This window comes from Hylobates moloch, unplaced genomic scaffold, assembly GCF_009828535.3.
Source record: "Hylobates moloch isolate HMO894 unplaced genomic scaffold, HMol_V3 SCAFFOLD_17, whole genome shotgun sequence".
NCBI lineage: Eukaryota > Metazoa > Chordata > Mammalia > Primates > Hylobatidae > Hylobates > Hylobates moloch.
In genome coordinates, this window is record NW_026652292.1 from 35,869,051 (window position 1) to 35,892,402 (window position 23,352).

Sequence of the window (23,352 nt, forward strand, 5' to 3'; positions counted from 1 at the left end):
ACACATTCACACGGTTCCATGGCAGCAAAGAAATTCTCACATTCCAAATACGTCTTAGTGAAGCATGATAGTTAAGAATTCTCAATATTTTAACGTTACTTAGAGCACCAGTAGGTAGGTTACCCTGGCCCCATTCCCAGAATTTAACAGTAGGAGCCTTGTGAAATGCTAAACGATGTGTATAACAGTATTCAGGCTCTCCAAGAGCCAATCCGTCAAAACATTTGCTGCTTTGAAAATGTGTTCTTCAAAAAAATGGGCATATGGAACTTATTACTCTGCTTGGTGGAGTTCAGGCAGCAGGGTCCAAAGTAAGCACAAAAACCTTTTGAGGACACAATCCTACCTAAAGGTAGCAGGGTCTCTAAAACTGTCCTTCCCTGACCCAAGACGTATAGAAGTCTCATGGGAAATAGCAGAGTTCCAAGTATTTTCCTGTAATTCAAGTATTAGAATAGCTCAAAACTAGATAGAAGCTTTTTAAAAAAAGTAATATTTAAATAGACAGTCTATAAAATATTGGACTTGTTTTGGTGAATGATCCCTCAGTTGGTATCTCTTTATCACCCACTTCTAGCACAGCCTTTGGTCCATATTTGATGTTTAATAATTATTTGTGAACAAATAAGTCAGTGATATTTTGCTGCTATATATTCAAGTAGAATTTAGAATGCATAGCTACATACTTGTGGAAATTCCACCGATGAAGGGGAAATTGAATTCTCTAATCTCCATGGGAAATAAATATTTTCACAAAGAAGAAAACCATCAAAAGAAGGACCATGATTAGCTTACCCTTACTTTTTCTCTCCCTATTGACATCCATGTCATCTGGATTTAAATGAGTATATATATATATATATATTTTTTTTTAATTAACATGTTCTTAATATTTAATTGAAATATACTTTAATATTTCAATACAATATTAAATACAGGAAGCTGATTTTTAAAATATATTTTAATATTTCAATTAAATATTAAATACAGGAAGCCAATTGATAGAATTTGCAAAGAATTAACTTACTTTTCTTTGAAATTGCATAACATTTGCTGTACTTGCTATTAAAATAACACAATTTTCACTAGTAGAAAGGACAGGAAATGCTAGTATCAGCCCTTGTAGACAAGAACAGAATTTAGTTTTTGAGGCTGAGAAGGCTCAAACTCCTTGCTGTGTTTTATTATGCATAACTGAAATTCTTCACAGTTACAAAAGTGTAAACTTCTCTTGATTGCATCAATATGTACTTGGAACAGGGGGATATGTAGGTCAGTGCTTGTGAAAGAACTCTGTAGCTACATTTAAATTTGCTTTGAAGGAATAAAAGTAAATCCATAAAGTGTGCCTTTTTGTTTTTTTTTTTTGGTAAAAACTATGCAGGCATTCCATTTTTAACTTCTTTCGGATCATAGGATGGATTTATCTTCTTCATTGAAAAATTCCCCTTGCTTGAAACTTCCTGACAGTTACAGATTTTTTTTTTTCCCTAGAATGTTTGATCATTTGAATAGCACTGTATGGACCACTTTTTGATGGTTTATATTCTCCCAACGTGATGCTCACTTCTGTTCATTACCTTATTTTTCATCATTTCATAATTTGTCTTTTGTATTTTATGACTGCTTCCTCTGGGATTTTTTTTTTCCTAGAAAAATGACAAGAATGATCCACATAAGTCCATAAGAGAGGCTGTAAAATAAACATTATACCATGTGTGGGGAAAAAAATAAATAAATAACTGCAAATGGCTGTTCTCACTTTCTGGCATTTACACACATGGCCATCTGTTTGAGGGCTGTTTTAAATGGCTGTTTTCCAGCATTTATGTAACTGGCCAATTGAAAGGAAATGACATCATCAAGTTTCCTGAAGGCTATAGCTGGAGCCACGAAAAAGTTCGGAAACAAATTGCTTGGTAAAGAGAAAGATGTTTCTCAAATGTCTCTTTTTCATATGTACTTCTTTCTTATTTCTAGCATTTCTAACATTTTCCCCCTTTTTCTATACATTCTATGTATATACCCCTCAATATTTGCACAGTCTACTTTGGGGCTTCTCCTTTCTAAATTGTGAGGGAGTTAAAGAGAAAAATATCCTCTTTGTTGGGTCTGTACAATCTGGTCAGAATGTGCTGAAAACCAAAGAGTTTTTTGACCTACTTAATATTCAGTAATGGACTTGATTGACTCTGTCACTCAAAGACGGCATATTTTGAACTTGTAGATGTAGGCCTTGCAAAGCATGGAAATAATTCTGGATAGACATAGACTGTTCTGCTACCAAGGTGTTGCTGTAACTACCCCTCACAGCACAGCCCACAGAGCATGACTGAGTGAAGAGGAACATTTGGAAAGTTTATCATATTTGTTGGAATCACCAAAAAATTAAAGCTAGGAAGGGTAGAGGTTTTTATTTTTATACTTTAAAGTTCAGGGGTACATGTGTAGGTTTGTTACATAGGTAAACATGTGTCATGGGGGTTTGCTATATACATTATTTCATTACCCAGGTATTAAGCCTAATACCCATTAGTTATTTTTCTTAAGCCTCTCCCTCCTCCCCACCCACCCACTACCCTCTAATAGACTCCAGTGTGTGTTCCTCTCTATGTGTCCATGTGTTCTGATCATTTAACTCCAAATTGTAAGTGAGAACATGTGGTGTTTGGTTTTCTATTCCTGCATTAGTTTGCTAAGGAAAATGGCCTCTAGCTCCATCCATGTTCCTGCAAAATGCATGATCTCATTCCTTTTTATGGCTACATAGTATTCCATGGTGTATATGTACCACATTTTGTTTATCCAGTGTATCATTGATGGGCTTTTATGCTGACTCCATGTCTTTGCTATTATGAATAGTGCTGCAATCAAAATATGCATGCATGTGTCTTTATAATAGAATGATTTATATTCCTTGTGGTATATAGCCAGTAATGGGATTGTTGGGTCAAATGGTACTTCTGTTTTTAGGTCTTTGAGGAATCGCCACACTGTCTTCCACATGGAAAGGACACAAATGGTTGAACTGATTTACACTCCCACCAACTGTGTATAAGTGTGCCTTTTTCTCCACAACCAGGTCAGCGTCTGCTGTTTTTTGCCTTTTCAGTAATAGCCATTCTGACAGGTGTAAGATGGTATCACATTGTGGTTTTGATTTGCATTTCTCTAATGATTAGTGATGTAAGCTTATTTTCATATGATTGTTGGCTGCCTGTATGTCTTCTTTTCAAAAGTGTCTGTTCATGTTCTTTGCTCACTTTTTAATGGGGTTGTTTGTCTTTTTCTTGAAAATTTGTTTAAGTTCCTTCCAGATGCTGCATGTTAGACTTTGTTAGGTGCATAGTTTGCAAAAATTTTCTCCCATTTCATAGGTTGTCTGTTTACTCTGTTAATAGTTTCTTTTGAGGTGCAGAAGCTCTTTAGTTTAATTAGATCCCATTTGTCAATTTTTGCTTTTGTTGCAATTGCTTTTGGCATCTTCATCATGTTTTTATAGCAGAGTTTACAGATCTCCTTGTCCCTGAGTGTCTCAGTAATTTGTACCACCAGACCAAAGAGTTCTTTCATCTGATTCCAAAATTAAGCCATCTCTTGGGGAAAACCTAGCAGCTGCATTTAAGCCTCACATTTGTATGGAAAAAGTATTAGTGTTAGAGGAAATTAAGTGTACCTGCTCTTCAAACTTTCTTGGGAGGTCAGAGCAAATAGAGAGTTCACCTAAGCAGCAATCTACTTAAGCTCCTACATTAAAAACTTTTCGGAATTTGTAAATGCCTTCATATGATTTCAATCTACTGTGGTATTCTATTCTACCAGAATGTTGCAGTTGCATGCCTGAATTACCATTCTTCCAAGTTGGGAGGGGAGCATCACTTAAAAATTGTGTCCTTTTCACATTGCCTGCACTTATTTGAAATTTTCTTCTCCTCCTGTTTCCTTCTCCTCCTCTTTTCATCATCACTATGGGTCGGAGACATGGTTGGTGCTCCACCAGATTTCCTTTGCCAGCTGGTGCATCTGTACTCAGGTGTTTTGGGTTCTTCCTGGAGGCTTGCCCTTTGCTGGTAGGAGCCATCTGCTGGGGTTACAGCGCCACCTTTCCCCACCCTTCTAGGTCACCAATGGTTGACTGGTTTGGGAGTACAAAAGCCTGGGCACATATCCTCAAGGTGAAACAAGGTTGTTTCTTGGGGGGTGTGATTGTGGGAGGTGTGATTTATGCCCCAGTTTCCTGGGCATCAGCCAAGGCTACACTTTACCTGAGACCACATCTCTCCTTTGCTCTTTCCCCCTCACTGTTCAGCTTAATCTACTACCTTCCAGGTTTTTCCTAAAGATCACTCCTTCCGTACATCCCATATATCTGAAGCCCTTTCTCGGTCTCTGCTTTTAAGGACCCCTATCTAAGACACTGTGATTACCAACAATGATATCAGAGTGATGAGTCTACAAAGTCCTATGTTTCAAGAGTCCAAAGCATGAGGAGGGTCTCTATCAGGGTAGATGGCAAGGGAAGGGATGTGCTTGTGAGGCTGTGAGTCAGCAGCAGTATCTAAGGGAAAACATTTAAGGTGAGAGTTTAAGAAAGAAGGAAACACTGGTACTTGTTAGGTTACCTGACAGAATTTAATTAAGTTAGTAAAAATTGCAGAGGTAGATGAAAAATTGTTTCTTGGATAAGAAAAAAAAATTAACACTTGTGATTGAAGAAAATTTGGAAAACACAGAAAAGTGTAAAAATAACATCAAAATCACCTGTAATTCTACTATCCAAACATCACCCCTATTTTTGTATGTTTCCTTCCAATTTCGATGTATCTGTCTTCCTATCTCTGTATTTTATTCGTATGTCTTTATTTACATTTATGAATTGAGAATTGCTACATACACAATTTAATATCCTTCATTTTCTTCCTGAACATTACATACATTTTTATGCCATGTAGTACTCCTTGAAAATCTGATTTTCAATATCTGCATAATATTAAATTCTATAGGTTTGCCATAATATAAATATATACATATCATCAGAATATAGGTTACTGTCATTTTTTTGCTGTTTAGAGCACTGCTGTAAGAATAATAGCCTTGAACATAAATCTTGGTGTTCATTTTAGATTTACATTTATAAGCTACATTATTGTAGTTGTATTACTGGGTCAGATGTATGAACATTTTAAATAACTTGCCAGCTTATGTTCTAATTTTTGTCAACATAATGCCAATTATTTTCCAAAAAATATGTGCCAATATATAAATGCTCCAATAAAAATACCACTTTATAATGCCATTACTAACATTCCATATTAAATTTTTAAGCAAATTTCGTACTTAACATTGTATTTATTTTTAAAAATTTTTTTACTTTTTAAAAACACGTGCTGTTTGGATATTTTTGTCCTTCTTAAAGACGAAAAACTTTTGTTGTTGTTACTTTAGAATAAGCATGTTATTGATTGCCTTTTTTCTTTTAGTAATGCCTTTTTCAGGCTTCTAAACAGACACCCCAAAGAAACTGTATATTTCAAAAACATATAAACAAGTTAAATTGTTGGGGGAAGAGGGAAGAAAAAGGTTCAATCAACTCATTTTTGCAGGGCATGAGATGCAAGCAATCAGTTGAATTTCTTCACTTCATTACAGTCAATCAAACCTTAATTTCAGTTGAATTGTCTTAATATGTTGACATGCCACATCACAAACACAACTACTGTATGCTTTTGTCTTAAGGACATTTCATCCCTACATTAACATTACTGCACATCTGAGTGATCCAGAAATTGTGCTCAATATCAGTAGGACTTAGTAAAAGTAAGAGCATAAAAGTAAATATGGTATAAGCAAATTTAATAGAACTCAAAAATATCACGGGGCAAGAAGGAGCATGCAAATGACGGAATGACAGCGAGGGGGACTGAACAGGGAAATGCGGAAGGCAAGGAGCGTATAGAGGTGCATGTGAACAGCCATGCAGTGCTATGCAAGCCACGGGAAAAGGGCATGAACCATCTTCAGATTTTTCCTGTATCTCCCCAAAGGTTTCTTATGGAATGGGTCTGGTATGTTCCTCATTTTATAATGCACCAAGTGATGTGCTAAGTAAGAATGTGATGCTGTGATGGTTAATTCACTCATCTAATATGTATGATACTATAAATAACTCCCATATTCTTTGTTTGAGTTACAGTGGTGACTAGAGTGTACATGTATTTTTGCTAATATATAATATGAGTCTGTGTGCATGTGATTTCAATAAAAAAATCATTTTCAATGTTTAATGAATTATAGCTTTGTTAACAGCATGAAGACTAGAAGGAAAAGAATGGAAGAAAGAAGTGAAAGAGAAACAAATAGGGGAGGGGATCCCTCAGATGACTGGGAAGGAAAGGAAAACCAGAAAAAGCAGTCAGGAAGAATGCCTGACAAAAAACTCTGCCGCAGTGACACTTTGACATGAAGCAGATTCAAACTTTCTATGACCGAACAGGACATTTTCCATTTATTGCTCCTTTGATACCCAAGTTCCTCAATGGGGGTGTTCTTCAACGAGACACTTTTACCAGTCATCATATTCTTGCTTCTTTGTTTTTTTTTTTTTTTAAAGTATGTTGCTGCTGTACTTTTAAGAAAGTTGTGTTTTATCTTAGTACTTTGATGTCCATAAATGGTATAAAACATAATTTTACCACATAGCTTTAATGAAATACTTTTTACAAACAAAATAAAACTTGACCTTCTTCCACCCTATCTCCACATCAGAACTAATTTTACTACATTTTATTTTTCAAAAACTATTAATTCAGTCAATTAATATTGACTTTGGACTACACTGGGTCATTTTCAATGGATTGCTCTGGTACAGCTTTACTTTGTCTTATCCTTTGTTCTTGCTCTTTCTTGTCTACCTACCAGTGAAAATATGAAACTCATGAAGCATTTAGCTCCCTGGATAGTAATTCCTGTATCAGGGTGAATCATGTAAACTTTCATATTGTCTAAACTGTAATTCAGAAATATAATATGGCTTAAATGGGAACTTGGGGCTAATGTTTAACAAGAGTGCACCATACTTTATCAGTTCTCTAAGATTTGTTTTCTACAAACAAAATTTTTTATGTCATGGGGTACCTTTAAGTGGTAATCCAAAAGGCCCTTTCTGACTTGTTCATTAACTTTTTCAAGTCTTCAGGCCACTGAGTTATTTAGTGCACAGAGTAATACCAAATCATGTCTGAGAAAGGTTCCATGATTCCCAAAGTGCCTGATTTTCCACCTCTTCCTGTAAGAAGCAGTAATAGATATGCTAAATGACTGGGGAAATAAGAATTAAGCCTATGGCTAGTTTAAACTTTCCTATGGAAAGATTTTAATGAGTTTCCAAGTAGACAGTTCAGCTGAGACAATTTTATATAATGTGGTATATATGATTAAAAAATCTACATCCAAAAAACACATAAAAGACATACCCTACTTTAGCTATGTGTCATTATACTCAGCTATGTATGCATAATATATGTATATACATACACACATCTAGTTTAGACACACCCTACTTTAGTTATGTGATAGTATATATGTATATGACTTAGAAACCCTACTTTAACTAGGTGTTAGTTTTTTCCTCTGACCCTAAAATTATGTGTTTTGTTTGTTTGTTTGTTTGCTTTGGAGACGGAGTCTTGCTCTGTCCTCTGTCGCCCAGGCTGGAGTGAAGTGGTGCGATCTCAGCTCACTGCAACCTCTGCCCCCGGGGTTCAAGCAATTCTCCTGCCTCAGACTCCTGAGTAGCTGGGATTATAGGCGTGCACCACAGTGTCTGGCTAATTTTAGTGTTTGTAGTAGAGATGGGGTTTCACCATGTTGGCCAGGTTGGTCTCGAACTCCTGACCTCAAGTGATCCACCTGCCTCAGCCTCCCAAATTGCTGGGATTACAGGCGTGAGCCACTGCGCCTAGCCAATTCTGTTTTGACTATGAAGTAATATGGCTTAAAATATGAATTATGGAAGCCGTGCTTCTGAGTCATGCAGTGACTTTCCTCCACCCATCCCCACGCCAGTGCCTCCCACTGTTATTTTTGTGCATTTGGCATAACCAGTTTTCTTTAATGAAAGAGATTTCCTTTCCAAGATAGGAGTGCAAGCTCCAGACTAAAAATGTGAAAATGCAAATGAGTAGTGCTTCCTTTATCCAAGTTGCTTTCTTCAGGTATATGTTGTATATGTGCTGTTGTTTGCTGGTAGCTAAAAGTCCATTCTTTCAGCAGGATTGTCTTCTGTATCTAAGGGAACAAGAACGACCATTAAGTAATAAACATGTATGAAATTATGCAGGTGAGAATATTGACCCCATTTTTTGTTCTTTTTGATGGTAGAAAGACCTTTGTCTTGCAAAGGCAAAACTAGTAAGAACTTTATGCCTTCGGCTTAAACATTAAATGAAGATACGCCTATTTAAGCAACGTTTTAGGCTGGGTGCGGTGGCTCACACCTGTAATCCCAACACTTTGGGAGGCCAAGGCTGGCGGATCACAAAGTGAGGAGTTCAAGACCAGCCTGTCTTATATGGTGAAACCCTGCATCTCCTAAAAATACAAAAATTGGCTGGGCGTAGTAGTCGGTGCCTGTAATCCTAGCTACTCGGGAGGCTGAGGCAGGAAAATTGAGCCGAGATCATGCCACTGCACGCCAGCCTGAGCGACAGAGTGAGGCTCTGTCTCAAAAAAAAAAAAAAAAAATTGTTTTGCCCTGAAGGAGTAGACCGGTGGGTTTGAGTTCCGCTTTGGGAAAAGGTAGGATGGTTTTCGTCTAAGCATGAAGTAGGCAGAATGTGCCTGTTTTGTCCTTTCATGACAGCAATTTGATCTAGAGGAAGTACGAGGCTTTAACTCTGGGTCTACAGAATTAAAGGAGGGTAAAAGAAGGACAGCAGGATCTGACACTGGGCTTCTTATTGTTCCTGTCACAATTTAAATCATTTGTTCACAGTTGGTCACAAGACCTCAGTCTATTCCGTGCTGCAAGTGTATTCTTTCAAAAAACAGGAAGCAACACTTAAGTAATTGCAGATTTACAGTGACTACGAGGCTGATCCCAGCTCTTTGTCATGGCTTTCCTGTTTGAGTCTGAAGGAAGTGGCAGAGAAAGGAGAGAGAGGGTGGGGGAAGCAACTCTGTTAGAAGGACCGGTTAGCCTGAGCCTGGCTTTGCCTTAGTGAAAGAGTGATGAAAACACTTTAAACAGTTGCCAACAGGCCGGTAGAAAATATTTGACATCTCACCTACATCAACAAGCAAGTGTTAAAGGTTAAATCACACACAACTCAAGTGCTGGGAAAAAAGGATATGTTTATGTCATCAACTTTCTTTGTTCTAGGACCGCCCTATGTCAACAAGGAGGCACATTCCCACTCCCTGGTTGGAGACATCAGGACAATAGAGACTGATCCACATTTGTGCATGGGTGGTAAATCCCCTTTTAAGCATTTGTAGCTTGCCTCTAGTCTAGCCTTCTTCATAGTTCTTTACCTGCTTCCAAATATCTATGTATTCAGGGAAATGTAGTTGGTGCCCTTTCTTCTTTCTTCAACCAGTTTCTTGAGATCCCAAGCATGAAGCTTAGTGTAGGAGGAGAAGTAGGAAGAGAACAGTGTTTGCTTTTCATCCGTTTCCTGTGTTGGTTCCAAATTCAGTGAGCATCCAACCTAAATCCTTTGGATGGTGGTAGGGCCAGGGAAAGGTGCTTTACATTGCTGGTTCTCACACACTCTAGGTTTAATGATAGAAGGACCTTTCTGGAGAGGCATTTAGTGCTTTTCACAAGGACTATAACAAAAGATGGGGCAGGAGATTTCTTCACTGGTTCAAGGAAGATTTGAATTGAAATTTGGGAAGAAAGGAAAATATGCCCAGGGGAGCAATGCAACACTGTTGTGGTGGATGCCAACGGGTGTGTTATAGAATGAAAAAGAAACAGGATAGAAAAGCACATTTTATTATCTGGTGGGCCAAGGTCCCTTTTGAGAATCTGGTGAGAGCCATGATTATCTGCCTACACTAAAGTTTGTATCCATGCTTAGGAGGATCAGAAATTTTGATGATTTTTTTTTTTTTTTAAGAATTCCTAGAGGTTCAGCTGGGCTCAGTGGCTCACGCCTGTAATCCCAGCACTTTTGGAAGGCCGAGGAGGGTGGATCACCTGAGGTCAGGAGTTTGAGACCAGCCTGGCCAACATGGTAAAACCCCGTCTCTATTAAAAATACAAAAAATTAGCCGGCTTGGTGGTGGACGCCTGTAATCCCAGCTACTCAGGAGGCTGAGGCAGGAGAATCGCTTGAACCTGGGAGGCAGAGGTTGCAGTGAGCCAAGATTGTGCCACTGCACAATCTTGTTGCCTGGGCAACAAGAGTGAAACTCCGTCTCAAACAAACAAACAAACAACAACAACAACAACAACAAAAATATATATATATATATATAAAGAATTCCTAGAGGTTCATGGAGCCCTTTGAAGCGCCCCTAATGTGGAAGGTCCCTGTGGTATAGGGGTACAGCAAGCCACCCATGCCTCCCCACAGTATTTTGAGAGTTAAACTAGATCTATATGCAATAGATAAGGATAGGTATAGTCAAAAGCCCTTTACAACTAAATCGTTTCTACACACAAGATTCAGGACCCTCTTCCCTGGATAGTGCTAAATGATCAAGACCAGCTCTTCCCATCTTCACGTTTTTTGTGTTTTCTATAATTTTAAAAAATATTCACCTGCTGGTAGAATCTTCATATGTTAATCCTATCATATGAACCACAACACAGTTTGCTTACTGTTCTTATTCCTGGCCTAGAAAACATTTGCCCAGGTCTATGGACTTGTTTACTTTCTGGTCCCTCTATTAGGAATATGTTTAATTTGAAAATGGATATATTAAGGTATCATCATCTGATACTGTGAAATATTTGCATCATTTAAAGAGAGAGCATTCCTTTTCTTGATTTGGGGCTCACCAACAATTTGATCAATTTTCATGCAACTTTATAGTTAAGGCATGAAATCTCAAAATAAAATATTGACTCAGAAATGCTCCAAACCCCACAGCTTTTAGGTCTTGTTGTTCAATGGTTTTAAAGAGAAGCACACATTTTTATTAAGCTGTATTTGAAAATGCCTTCCAATATCATTTTCTTGCTTTGAAATATGATTTTTTTTTAAAAAAATATGTATTTAAAAGCATTATTCTGAGAAGTGTTCTACAGACAGACCAATCCTTCACACAGTGAAAGGGGTCCATGTACAAGAAGTTTAAGAACTCCTAGCAAAGAGATAATGGAACTGATTGGTGCACTGGTACACTGAATAGCGTTCAAAGTTGGTGAATTTGCCAGAAATGCCATAAAGGTACCACTGGCCTTGCATGAATGGGAAGCAGTCTAACAACATTCAACAGAGGATTCTATAAACAAGTCACACTGGAAGGCCAACTGATTGGGCTGCCTTTCTAAGAGTAAATCATTCTTACCAGGCAGTCCTCAGTACTTAAAGCAAACACTGAAATTTCACCAAATTCATAAGGTTGTGTTTTTGTTTTGTTTTGTACAAAACTGGCTGGTAGCAACTAAATGTTGTAAAGAGTGACAGAATTTAGATGAAGACTTTCCTTCCTCGTGGCATACCCATGTGGCACAGTGTGGTTATTAGGGGAAAGAATCTATAGCTCCTATCTGTATCTCACCATCAGAGGCTGTAGATCCTATCAAAAGACTTGACAGTTTTGAGTAGCCAAATTGTCTTTTGTCAGTTTTCCACAATTATTTTTTATTAGTCTTAAAGCAAGCTTTGCAGTGTTTTCCATGAGCAACTGTTTTGTTTTTACTTTCAGACACTGTGAGTCTTGTAACTGACTGTTTCCTTTTTTCTTTGTATTGGCTGTTTGATTAAGGGTTAAATCTGTTGACCTACCATAGCAATTGTATAAAATTTCACAGAATAGCTTTTGTATTTATATTTCATTCCTTTTCAGTTTCTTTATCAATCTTCATAGTGGCATCTATGATTGAATAGAATAACACATTCAAAACATTTGAAATAAGATCATAGACATAGTAAAAGCAAAATTATGTGTTAGATATTATTCCTGGCTCCATCTTATTTTTCCAGATTACTTTTTCTTTGGCTTATGTCCCGATTACTTTTGTTGCATTGTTGTTGAAATTTTGCTGTTATTACCATGTAGAATGATTTTGTATTGTAAATTTTGTTTGTTCAATTTGGAGACCTGATAGCAGTGTGAGGTATGGGTTTGGACAGAATGGGATTTGAAATAGAATATAAGAATAATTAGTTTGACAGAAGATATCAACTAAAATAGTGGCAGTAGGGATGCAGAGAAAGAGAGGTATTTATGAAATCAAATTGAGAGGACCTTTATGCGAAAGCACATTTTATGTGAAAGCTAAATATAGTAGTAGGAAATCTGATTTGATCCTCAACTTGCTAGGTGGGCAAGTGATGATGCCATTAATCAAGATCAGGAATACAGAAGGTGTTATGGGGGTGATCAAGGGTGGTGATAAATAGGGATAAATATGTTATGACCATGTTGAGATTGAGATTTTTTTGCAGGATGATTTAGTAAAATCCAGTAAACCACACAAAATAAGCATATAGAGCTCAGGAAAGATTATGAAGCTGGATACACTGGTTTAAAATTTAGCAAAGTATACATACTTAGCTGAAGCAATGATTATGGGTAACGTTGCTCAGTAATAAGAAAAGGCCAAGGGACTTTTGGGAAATGGACTTGGAAGACAAAGGCTGTGACTTGTTTGTCTTTGTATTTCCAGCACCTAGCCTAGTGCCTGGCACAGAAGAGTTGCTCAATAAACGTTTATTTCATGACTTACCAAATGAACGAGTGACTGAGTAAGGAGACCCAGTCTCCTCAGAGGAGACTGGGAAGGTGCAGTTGGAAGGATGACAGAAAACAGTAGAGAATGATGTCTTAGAAGATAAGGTAGCAGAAGTTTAAGAATGAGATTACAAAAAAAAAAAAAAGAATAAGAGCACAGTGAAAATTTCTGAGTGTTGGACGATAGAAAACTGAAACAGAGTTAGTGCACTGGATGATAGAACCAGGACTCAAAAAAATGTCAGGAGTATGGAAATTAGAGTTCGATCCCATTGTTATTTACTAGGGATAAATGTAAAAACCTAATGACAGTTCAGAATATCAAATCCATGAGCACTAGAAGCAGATGACCTGGCTTAATCACGTTCCTAGGGTTTAATGGTATGCTGAAAATTCAAAATAAATTAATATTGGAGCCTAAATGCAAAGATATGTAATTAGGCAATGTTTATAAAAATATCCAGTGTGGAAATTGGGGAGAATAATACCTTAGTATAGGTTGCAGATACAGGTTGGAACAATGCCTTTCAAGAGGAAAAATACTATAGTAGGGGCAGAGAATGAAAAGAAGAATGAGGAAGTGCTTATTGGGTTCATGCTATAAGATAGACTTATGTATGCCCCAGGGATCTGGGGACAAAGGTTTCTGTTCTCATGATCTCTACAATCTGTAGAGGAAGAACACATGACGCAAACCAATATATAAATATACAGAAAATTAGAGATGAGATGGCCATTTATGATGATGGCCAGAGTCACTGGAGCAAGGTAAACAGGGGAGACAGGGGCATGAGGTGGGTCATGGGCAGTTCAGGCAAGTCTTGGGGGCCTTTGAAAGAACTGGATTTATTCTAAGCACAATGGGAAGCCGCTGGACAACTTTAACATGGGTAGTAATATAATGAAATAAAACACATTAAAGAAAAATGAATTATCTGGATTCTATGTGGAGAATGCATTAAAGAAGGAAAAATTGGATGTGTAGATGAGAGTTGATGTTTTGGACAAGGATGGAGGCAGTGAAGATGTCAAGGCATGGCTATATTCAAAGCATATTTCAGAGTAGATTTAATAGTACTTGATGACTTGATTTGAATTACATTGATTTGATACCAGGAGTTAGAATGACGAGTACAACTCAGAATACTAGCTTCTGGAAGTAGATGAAATGTGGCACTATCTTCTGAGCAGAATCCTTAGAGGAGCGTGATGTTTGTGAAGGTGGGAAATTGATTGTGAATACCATTTCCTTTTGGATATACAAAGTTTGGGATGTCTGTAAACATCCAAGAGACATCAAGTAGAATTCAATAAAGGCCAGAGCCAATAACATGTCCCTTAGGGATACACCAGTTATATTACTTGATGTTCAATGGGGCCACTTGACACTGATCTATTTCCCTTCAGCTTCCCCCTTCAACAGAAATGGAGTGAGATTTGAAGCCCAAATATTATGCTCTTTTTTTGTCAACAGAAAACTGAGTGGTGCTGACTTATCAAGCCTTTTTTTTTTTTTCAAGAAAGAATTCTGACAGAAGTCTTGTACTCGTGTAGATTCAAATCTGAGCTTTAAAAATGCTGGTTTTCAGATTACCTGTGGTCTTATACTTATGATATTTATATTCCTCATGTTTCTTAGTACTATGGGTAATCTTAGAGGCTTCTTTCTATAGTTAAGATGTTTTCTAAAGATCTGATTGTTTCCTGGCAATCAGGAAACATTCCTGCTGCAATATATGCTGCAGATAATTCTCCCAATAATTATATTACATGTGAGTCTCATACAAGAAATTGCCTAAAAGTCTTTAAAGGCCAGTGTTTTCTGATAAGATTGGTGATGGATCTGAGAGAGAAGATCATTAAGTTAGGGAAGATAAGGTAAGCATTCCTCAGACTTCAGGTCTACTTTAATGACTAAGATTAAGTGCTGAAAGGCCTTTCAAATAAACACTTAAATAAGAAGGAGAAACTCAAAGAAATAATAAATGTTTGAGGTGAGAAGTATGTTAATTATTCTAACTTGATCATTACGCACTGTATACATGCGTCAAAATGTCACTCTGTATACCATAAATATGTACAATCATTGTGTGTCTATTAAAAATTAAAGGATTAGCCATATCATTGAATGATAATGTGTCTCATCATTCTCCTCCCATCTCAATAACAAACCAATTTTTTTATATAGTCTCTTAAGCCTCTGCTTCTCCACTTAACCCAACAACGAAGTCTACCACCTTATTTCAGCCCTGATATTTACACATATTTACATCTGATATGTGGGTGATTGAAATGAAGTCCTATTTTAATCTCCCCTCCCTGCCACCATTCTGCACTCTGCCACCAAAGTACATTTTCTGACATGCTTCTCTCATAATGCCTGTTTTGTGCCCCAATTCTCCACTAAGTCCACATGTTACAATAGTTAAAAAAAAGAAATCCTCTTTCTCTTAGTCAGGTAATTAAGAACTTCTGCAGGACCCAGTCCATCCTATCACATGGATTTTCCCCCATTCATTGTCCTGTAAACACACTCTGCACTTGCTTACATGGTTCTCCACTCCTGGAATGCAGATCTCCTCCTTGAGTTAACCCTTCTTTTTTTTTTTTTTTTTTTTTTTTTTTTTTTGAGATGGAGTCTTGCTCTGTCACCCAGGCTGGAGTGCAGTGGTGCAATCTTGGCTCACTGCAACCTCTGCCTCTCGGGTTCAAGCCGTTCTCCTGCCTCAGACTCCTGAGAGTAGCTGGGACTAAAGGTGCTCACCACCAGGCCTGGCTAATTTTTCTAATCTTAGTAGAGATGGGGCTTCACTATATTGGCCAGACTGGTCTTGAACTCTTGACTTTGTGATCTGCCCACCTCGGCCTCCAAAAGTGCTGGATTACAGGTGTGAACCACCGCCCCAGCCAGAGTTAGCCCTTCTTTTAAGGCCAAGACTGAATTCTCACTCTAGGACCGCTGATTCTTATATCATCATGCACTTTCTATCTTTATGTGATTTGCATCTGTGTCACTCTCCAGACGAGGCCCAGATGCAAACATTTCCTGCCCCAGCTCTTGGCAATCCTCTGCACAGCACAGAGAGCCTGGATGGCTGGCTTCAGGTCAGTGGGACCTATGAGGTCATCTACATCTAGATTCAAGGCATTTTCCAACAAGAAAAGAACAAAGTCTAATTTGAAAGGCTACTTTTGGAAGTAGGAATGAAGAAAGACTGCTTCTGCCAAATGCTCTGGGAAGTATTCTGTGCAGTAAAGTATAAGGCATTTGCCTCTCCCTCTCTCTTGCTCTTTCTCTCTTTTTCACTGTCTCAATTTTTAAAACCAATTTTCTCATCTTGTGTGCTGAGTCGTATTTTCTAGTTCCTCCCAGAAATGTTTTTTTCCTCTTCAGTTTTTTCATCATTCCTAAGCATATACCTTTAATCATCTAAGACCCTTTTTCTCTCCCAAATCATCTCAACAAAATTTCTTATTTCATTGTCTAACTAGTTTTCTCTTCAGTTATAACACTTGATTTCTTTTTACTTATTTAACTCTTCAATTTTACTTTTATTCATTCCTATATTTTTGTTGGGTCAAGAGAGACCTCCTTCTTTTCTTTTTCTTCCCCCTGGATAGCTAAGCACTAAAGGCACTGACACTTGAACATACCCTATATTCAGGTTACCACAGAAAGAGAGCCTCGTTTTATTCATATGTTCCCTGGCCAGTAATACTATAACTTTGTGTACATTTTAAAATATTGTTTGAATGTTTATTTGGGAACTGAGGATAAGGTTTTATAATATATTACTTGGGAGTACTCAGATTTGCAGTCAATTATTCTATATTACACACTAACTTGATTTCTGTTTTTAATGGCTTTGAGCTTTCTGAGAATCAATGAATGTTTTTGTTTTTGCCATTGTAGTTCTGTGATAAAATCTCTTGTGTCAGGTGGTCATTGTTGCAGAAAAATGTTGCCTTGGCGTATTCACATGATACTCAGTAAACAATATTGCCAGATACCTATAGAGGGTGGAGGCCTTTGTCATTTTTAAAGTAAATGGATTATTTTCCTAGCTGTGAAATCACATCAACACATTCTCAGATGAAGTGGTAGTTTCCTTCCTTCTGATTCAAACAAGTTCTTGTCTTAACAGTCCTTGTTCTAATCTCTTAGACACTATTTACTCAGCATATAGGGAGGGATAAACTCAGAATAATTGCCTAAACTCAATCTGTCCTGGGAGAGAAGTGGGGAAATGTGATGCATACAATTCGAGTGAATTTTTTTTTAATGCTAGTACTTAATCTGTTCTTCTCCCCTCCTCTTCTTTAGCTGAGTAGCCTGGATGTCATTTGAAACATGGGAGGCATGAAGATTTCCATACATTTTGACATTCCAGATTTTATTATACCTTGTCTCAGTGTACCTATATTTTCAGGAATTGAGTAAAATAATAACAAAAATAATACTAATAGCTTAATGACAGTTAATATATGCAAAGTACCATTTTAATCACTTTCTATACATCACCTTAATTAATCATCACAGTAATCTTATGATATAGATACAATTATTATAAAATCAATTTTCAGATGAAATTGAGATACAAAACTATGAAACAACATGCCTAAAGTAGCCTAGATCCATCTAGGCAGCCATGATTAAAGATGAACTTAATTTCCTATTATTTTACTTGCTATTCCATAATAAAATCATAGTGATTAAAAAGACAAAATTATGTATATTTGGTGGAAGTAATTGGCTAGATAAAAGATAAAATTGATCTTCCAAATCTAGTTAGTGTGATTTCTGGAGTTCCAAGAGTGCTTATTAAGTAAGGTTAGGAATATCTATTGGATAATAAAATCCCACACCTCAACTTTATTCAATAATGTCAGGGTTTTAATTTAGATATAATGCAGATAATCCTGAGAGGCATAATTCTTTTACTTTAGTGAAAACACAAAATCAGAAGAGAATCTAATGGCAAGGTGTTAGGGAGTCAGTACAAAGTTTGTCGTGAGAATGAGAGTTTTGCAGAGGGAAAAATGAGTGTTTTATGTTAAATGCGTGGTGAAAGGATTATATTAATTCCATTGTAGTTGATAATCATTATCGAGTTGAAATCATTATTGAAATGTAGAAGTAATCTTATTGCTTGCTTGTAATATTTGCCATTATTGCATAGATTTGAAAATACAAACTTCAGAAATTCAAGCCCTAGATAGATTACATATTTCTTCATAGGATCTTAGGTATTTTAATAACAGATACAATGAAGTGGGTAGAGGTGCCTGGTAATGGGACTATTGGTCCAAGGAACAAGTCATACCCTTGTGTGAATAATGGAGAGGAACAGGAATATACATTAAGACTAGTGGCTGAGCACGGTGGCTCACGCCTGTAATCCCAGCACTTTGGGAGGCTGAGGTGAGTAGATCACGAGATCAGGAGATCAAGATCATCCTGGCCAACATGGTGAAACCCCATCTCTACTAAAAAAAAAAAAATACAAAAATTAGTTGGGTGTAGTGCTACGTGCCTGTAATCCCAGCTACTCAGGAGGCTGAGGCACGAGAATCACTTGAACCCAGGAGGCGGAGGTTGCAGTAAGCTGAGATCACACCACTGCCTGGGTGACAGAGTGAGACTCCGTCTAAAAAAAAAGACTAGTAACCTGCTTGGGCTTTTAATATGAAATTGCCTTGCTCTAAAATAACCTGAATTATGCACTAAACAAGAAACGTGATTTTACTTCATAACCTAAAGAATGAGAATATATAGAACAATATTTAAAATCAACATTTGAAAACTCTTAAATGTCTTCTTTCTTGACAGTCTTCTCTGTCCCTAGGCTGGATCATGGCGGAATCGGTCACTGCAACTCTGCCTCCGGTTCACCCTCTGTCTCGCCTGCGCCGGGCCTTTAAATGTCTTCTTTCAATGGTCATAATTACCACTTAAAATAATTCTGATATTTTCCCTAAACTAGGCCATCCTACTCCTTCTCAAGAACAGAAACCTCCAGCTTATGCACCCTCACTGAAAGAACTTTGTGTTCAATGACTCTTTAATGGCTTGTTAAATGGTTTCTCCTTCCTATGTCCTTTACATTTTTTATGTTATTTAACTCCTCAGCAACCCTATGTTATAACTGAGAAATATCAAAAGAAAGTAATTGGTCCCAGGCAACACAGTGAATGCAATGATTTAAATTTTGGCTGTTTTACTCCAGAGTCCAGACTTTTAATCACTATCGATCTATTCATTTAATTCTGTTGACTAGTTTTGGAGTACAGTTCCAATGATCTTAGTATAAGAATGATAAAAACAAGCTCTCATCATGACATAAACAAACAAACAAAAACAACACACCATCCTGTAATACAGTTTCAGTAACAAGATTCCTTGCACATTCCGGATAATAAGTCAGATGGCTTGAGGGTCAGGTGAGTTATACCCTCCAGCTAACTTCCTCTGCTTTGTCAATATAAATCACAGCTGGATCATTTCTACAACCTGTTCTTAAGGGGAGGAGGCACATTTCAAACATATTTGAACAGAAGAATCTTTGAATAAGTGTGATTGCTTCATTTGATAGGAAAGAATGAAGGAAATTAAATTATTTGAGGGCCTGTTAAAAGTGTTAGTATGTCACTGGGGGCTTGCATATAACTTAACTTACTTCCATTTAATTTTTCCAAAGAATATATGAAGTAATAGTTATTCTCCCCATTTGAAAGATGGGGAGGAAATGGAATCAAAAAGGCTCACTAAATTTCCTAAGACCACAGAAGGCAGAACCAGAATACAGACCCAGTTTTCCTGGTTTTTCAAAATTTGTATCTATCATTTTAGAGTGTCAGAAGATTGCTCTGTTGAACGCAAAATAAGGTTTCCAGTTTTACGGATAGATTTGCATTAAGCCATCCACCCTCTTATATTCCAAGATGCTGGCTGTGGTCTTGGAAAAGACACCTTCTCCTGAGGATCTATGTAAGGAAATTGATGTGACAGGCAAGAGAGGACTCAAAGTTTTCTAGCACAGTGTCTGGGGAGATGGTGGTACATTCACTGAAGATATGATTTACTAGAAAAATTGACTGCAAAAGATTTTAATGAGTTCAGTTTGGGACATGCTAAGTTTGAAGTGACATTGGAACCTATCAACTCTGCTGTCTAGAAGGCAATTGGCGAACAGAGCTCAGGAGTGAAGTCTGGGCTAAATTTAGGCGTGCTCAGCGTATAGACGGAGATTTGAGTCTGTGAGTGGGGTAAGATTTCTCAGGTTTCATATGTATGAAAAGTCAGGGACCAAAGATAGAATTCTATGAATTGCCAGAGGGCTGGGAGCTGAGGAGGAATACCAGTGAAGGAGGCTGTACAGCAATCAATGAGATAGGGGACATTTAGAATGTACTGGCGTTTCTGAAGAAGAACACAGAAGAAACTTTCAAATACAAGGGAACTATCAATTGTGTGCAATGATAGAGAATTTATGGCTGGGCGCAGTGCCGGTAATCCCAGCACTTGGGGAAGCCTAGACATGAGGATCGCTTGAGCCCAGTTTGAAACCAGCCTGGGCAACAAAGTGAGACCCCTGTCTCTACAAAAACTCAAAAAATTAGCCAGACGTGATGTCATGCACCTGCGGTCCCAGCTACATTGGAGGCTGAAGCAAGAGGATCGCTTGAGCCCAGGAGGTCGAGATTGAGTGAGTGAAGATCATGCCATTGCACTCCAGCCTGGGCGACGGAGTGAGACACTGTCTCAAAAAAAAGAGAGAATTTAAGCAGGGCAAAAGCTGAAAAGGCGTCACATGATAAAAAAAATATAGTAAGTCATTTGGAATACTTTGAAAAGAAAAATAAATGTGTTTTATTTATGGAGTTTCTAGACAGTGTTTTCTTTTTTTTTGGGGGACGGAGTCTCACTCTGTCGCCCAGGCTGGAGTGCACTGGTGCAGTCTCGGTTCACTGCAAGCTCCACCTCCCGGGTTCACGCCATTCTCCTGCCTCAGCCTCCCTAGTAGCTGGGACTACAGGCGCCCACCACCACTCCCGGCTAATTTTTTGTATTTTTAGTAGAGACGGGGTTTCACTGTGTTAGCCAGGATGGTCTCGATCTCCTGACCTCGTGATCTGCCCGCCTCGGCCTCCCAAAGTGCTGGGATTTCAGGCATGAGCCACTGCGCCCGGCCAGACAGTGTTTTCAAATGACAAAAAAAGCTAATTTTCCACTGTTAACCAACTCTATAGATCACTCTAATTTTCGTGTACATCAAGGAATACGATCATACGAAAAAATGAAAGCTTGCTACTAGGTAATTAGGCATATATCACATCACCTTTTGAGCTGAACGGAGTCACCTGGCAAGTTTGATGCATGGAAAGACAGCTTGTATGGCTGAAAGAGAGTGAGAAAAGAGGACAAATTTAAGAGATGGCGTCAGATAGAACTTTGAGGAAAGAGTGCAGGTCTTGAAAAATGATTGTATGGACTGGGATTTCACTCTGAATGAGATGGGTAACTTAAGGAGACTTGGAGTAGAGGAATGACATGATTTGACTTATGTTTTCACAGAATCACTCCAGATACATTGTTGAGAAAAAAGTATGGGGCAAGGGGAGATGAAAGCAGACCGACCAGTCCGGAGGCTACTGGGATCCAAAATTGACATAAGAGTTGCTTGGACTAGGGTGGTAACTGCAACTATGGAGATGAGAATTCAGATAGTAGATGTGTTTTGAAGGCAAAGCTCACAGAGAAAATACTAGAATGAAATTAGAAACTGTGCACACACAGTTGTTTTTCCTAGGGCTTTTTTTTTTCTTTCAGTAAAAACTAGCTGGTTGGAGATGGAAGCAATGTTGAGATGAGTTGTTTTCCACACTGAAAAAAACACAACATAATTGGATGATAATGAGAAAACTGTAGTGGTAAGGAAAAACTTAAAACAGGGGCAAATGGCCAGAGCAATGTCCTTGAATAGATAAGAGGGGAAGGGAGCTATGCCAAGGGGAAGGAATGGCCCACTCCTGCTTAGCCCTCTGTACTCTGACCTGATACCTCCCAAACGCTTGAGTAGATCCCTTTTTGATGCTAATAACTCTCAAGGACTACCTATGTTAGCGGTTGTACTCTGAGTACTCAGTGATGAAGAAAACACAGAATTACGACTTTTTTGTTTTGTTTTTTGGGATGGAGTTTTGCTCTTGTTGCTCAGGTTGCAGTGCAGTCGTGCGATCTTGGCTCATTGCAACCTCTGCCTCCTGGGTTCAAGCGATTCTCCTGCCTCAGCCTCCTGAGTAGCTGGGATTACAGGGGCCTGCCACCACACCCAGCTCGACCTTCTGGGTTCAAGCTATCCCCTTGCTTCAGCCTCCAATGTAGCTGGGACCGCAGGTGCATGACATCACGTCTGGCTAATTTTTTGAGTTTTTGTAGAGACACGGGTCTCACTTTGTTGCCCAGGCTGGTTTCAAACTGGGCTCAAGTGATTCTCATGTCTAGGCTTCCCAAAGTGCTGGGATTACCGGCACTGTGCCCAGCCATAAATTCTCTTTATCATTGCACACAATTGATAGTTCCCTTTTATTTGAAAGTTCCTTCTGTGTTCTTCTTCAGAAACACCAGTACATTCTAAATGTCTCCTATCTCATTGATTGCTGTACAGCTATCAATGAGAGAGAGAGAGAGAGAGATATAGCTGAGCTATATGTGCATATATATATATATATATACAGCTGAGCCACTGTGCCCAGCCTGACTTTATCATCAATACTAACAACCGTTAAATTACGGTTTAAGAAAAGTCATGCCATAGGCATTTTGTTATTGCGATTCAGACCATACCTAATGTCTGGTGCATATATAGATGAACATATCCTTTGAAACTCTAAAGATTCACACCTACAGTTCACAATTTGGAAAGCTTGCTTTAGGAAAACTGCAAAGCCCTTGGTTTTCTGAATATGCCTGGGTTCTTTTGTACATGGTGTTTCCTCCAGGAGGCCCTTTCATCTTACCCATCCTTAAGGTCATAGTATAGTTTCTTCTCCACTCAATCAGTTAGACGTCACATTTTCCTTTGTGTTCCAATAACCATTTATTCTTTTTTTTTTTTTTCTGAGACAGGGTCTCGCTCTGTCGCCCAGGCTGGAGTGCAGCGGCGCGATCTCGGCTCACTGCAAGCTCTGCCTCCCATGTTCAGGCCATTCTCCTGCCTCAGCCTCCCGAGTAGCTGGGACTACAGGAGCCCGCCACCACGCCCGGCTAATTTAACCATTTATTCTTGTATTTTGAAATACTCCTATTCCATTTATGTAATAATTGAATACACAACTTAAATCTTTGCACCCTTAAACACTAAATATATGTCATGTGCAAATACATATGTGTGTGCAAATACATATGTGTATACATATGTTTTCTCTTCTATCTAAGGTTAT

At 38.2% G+C, this 23,352-nt stretch overlaps 1 long non-coding RNA gene across 1 annotated transcript; it reads left to right on the forward strand.

Annotated features, from left to right (window-relative positions):
- Positions 1–1,887: 1,887 nt before the first annotated feature.
- Positions 1,888–6,753, forward strand: LOC116457131 (uncharacterized). Its single transcript, XR_004244915.1, has 3 exons — positions 1,888–1,919; positions 2,974–3,082; positions 6,295–6,753. It is a non-coding gene; the product is annotated as an uncharacterized LOC116457131 (long non-coding RNA).
- The last annotated feature ends 16,599 nt before the right edge of the window (positions 6,754–23,352 follow it).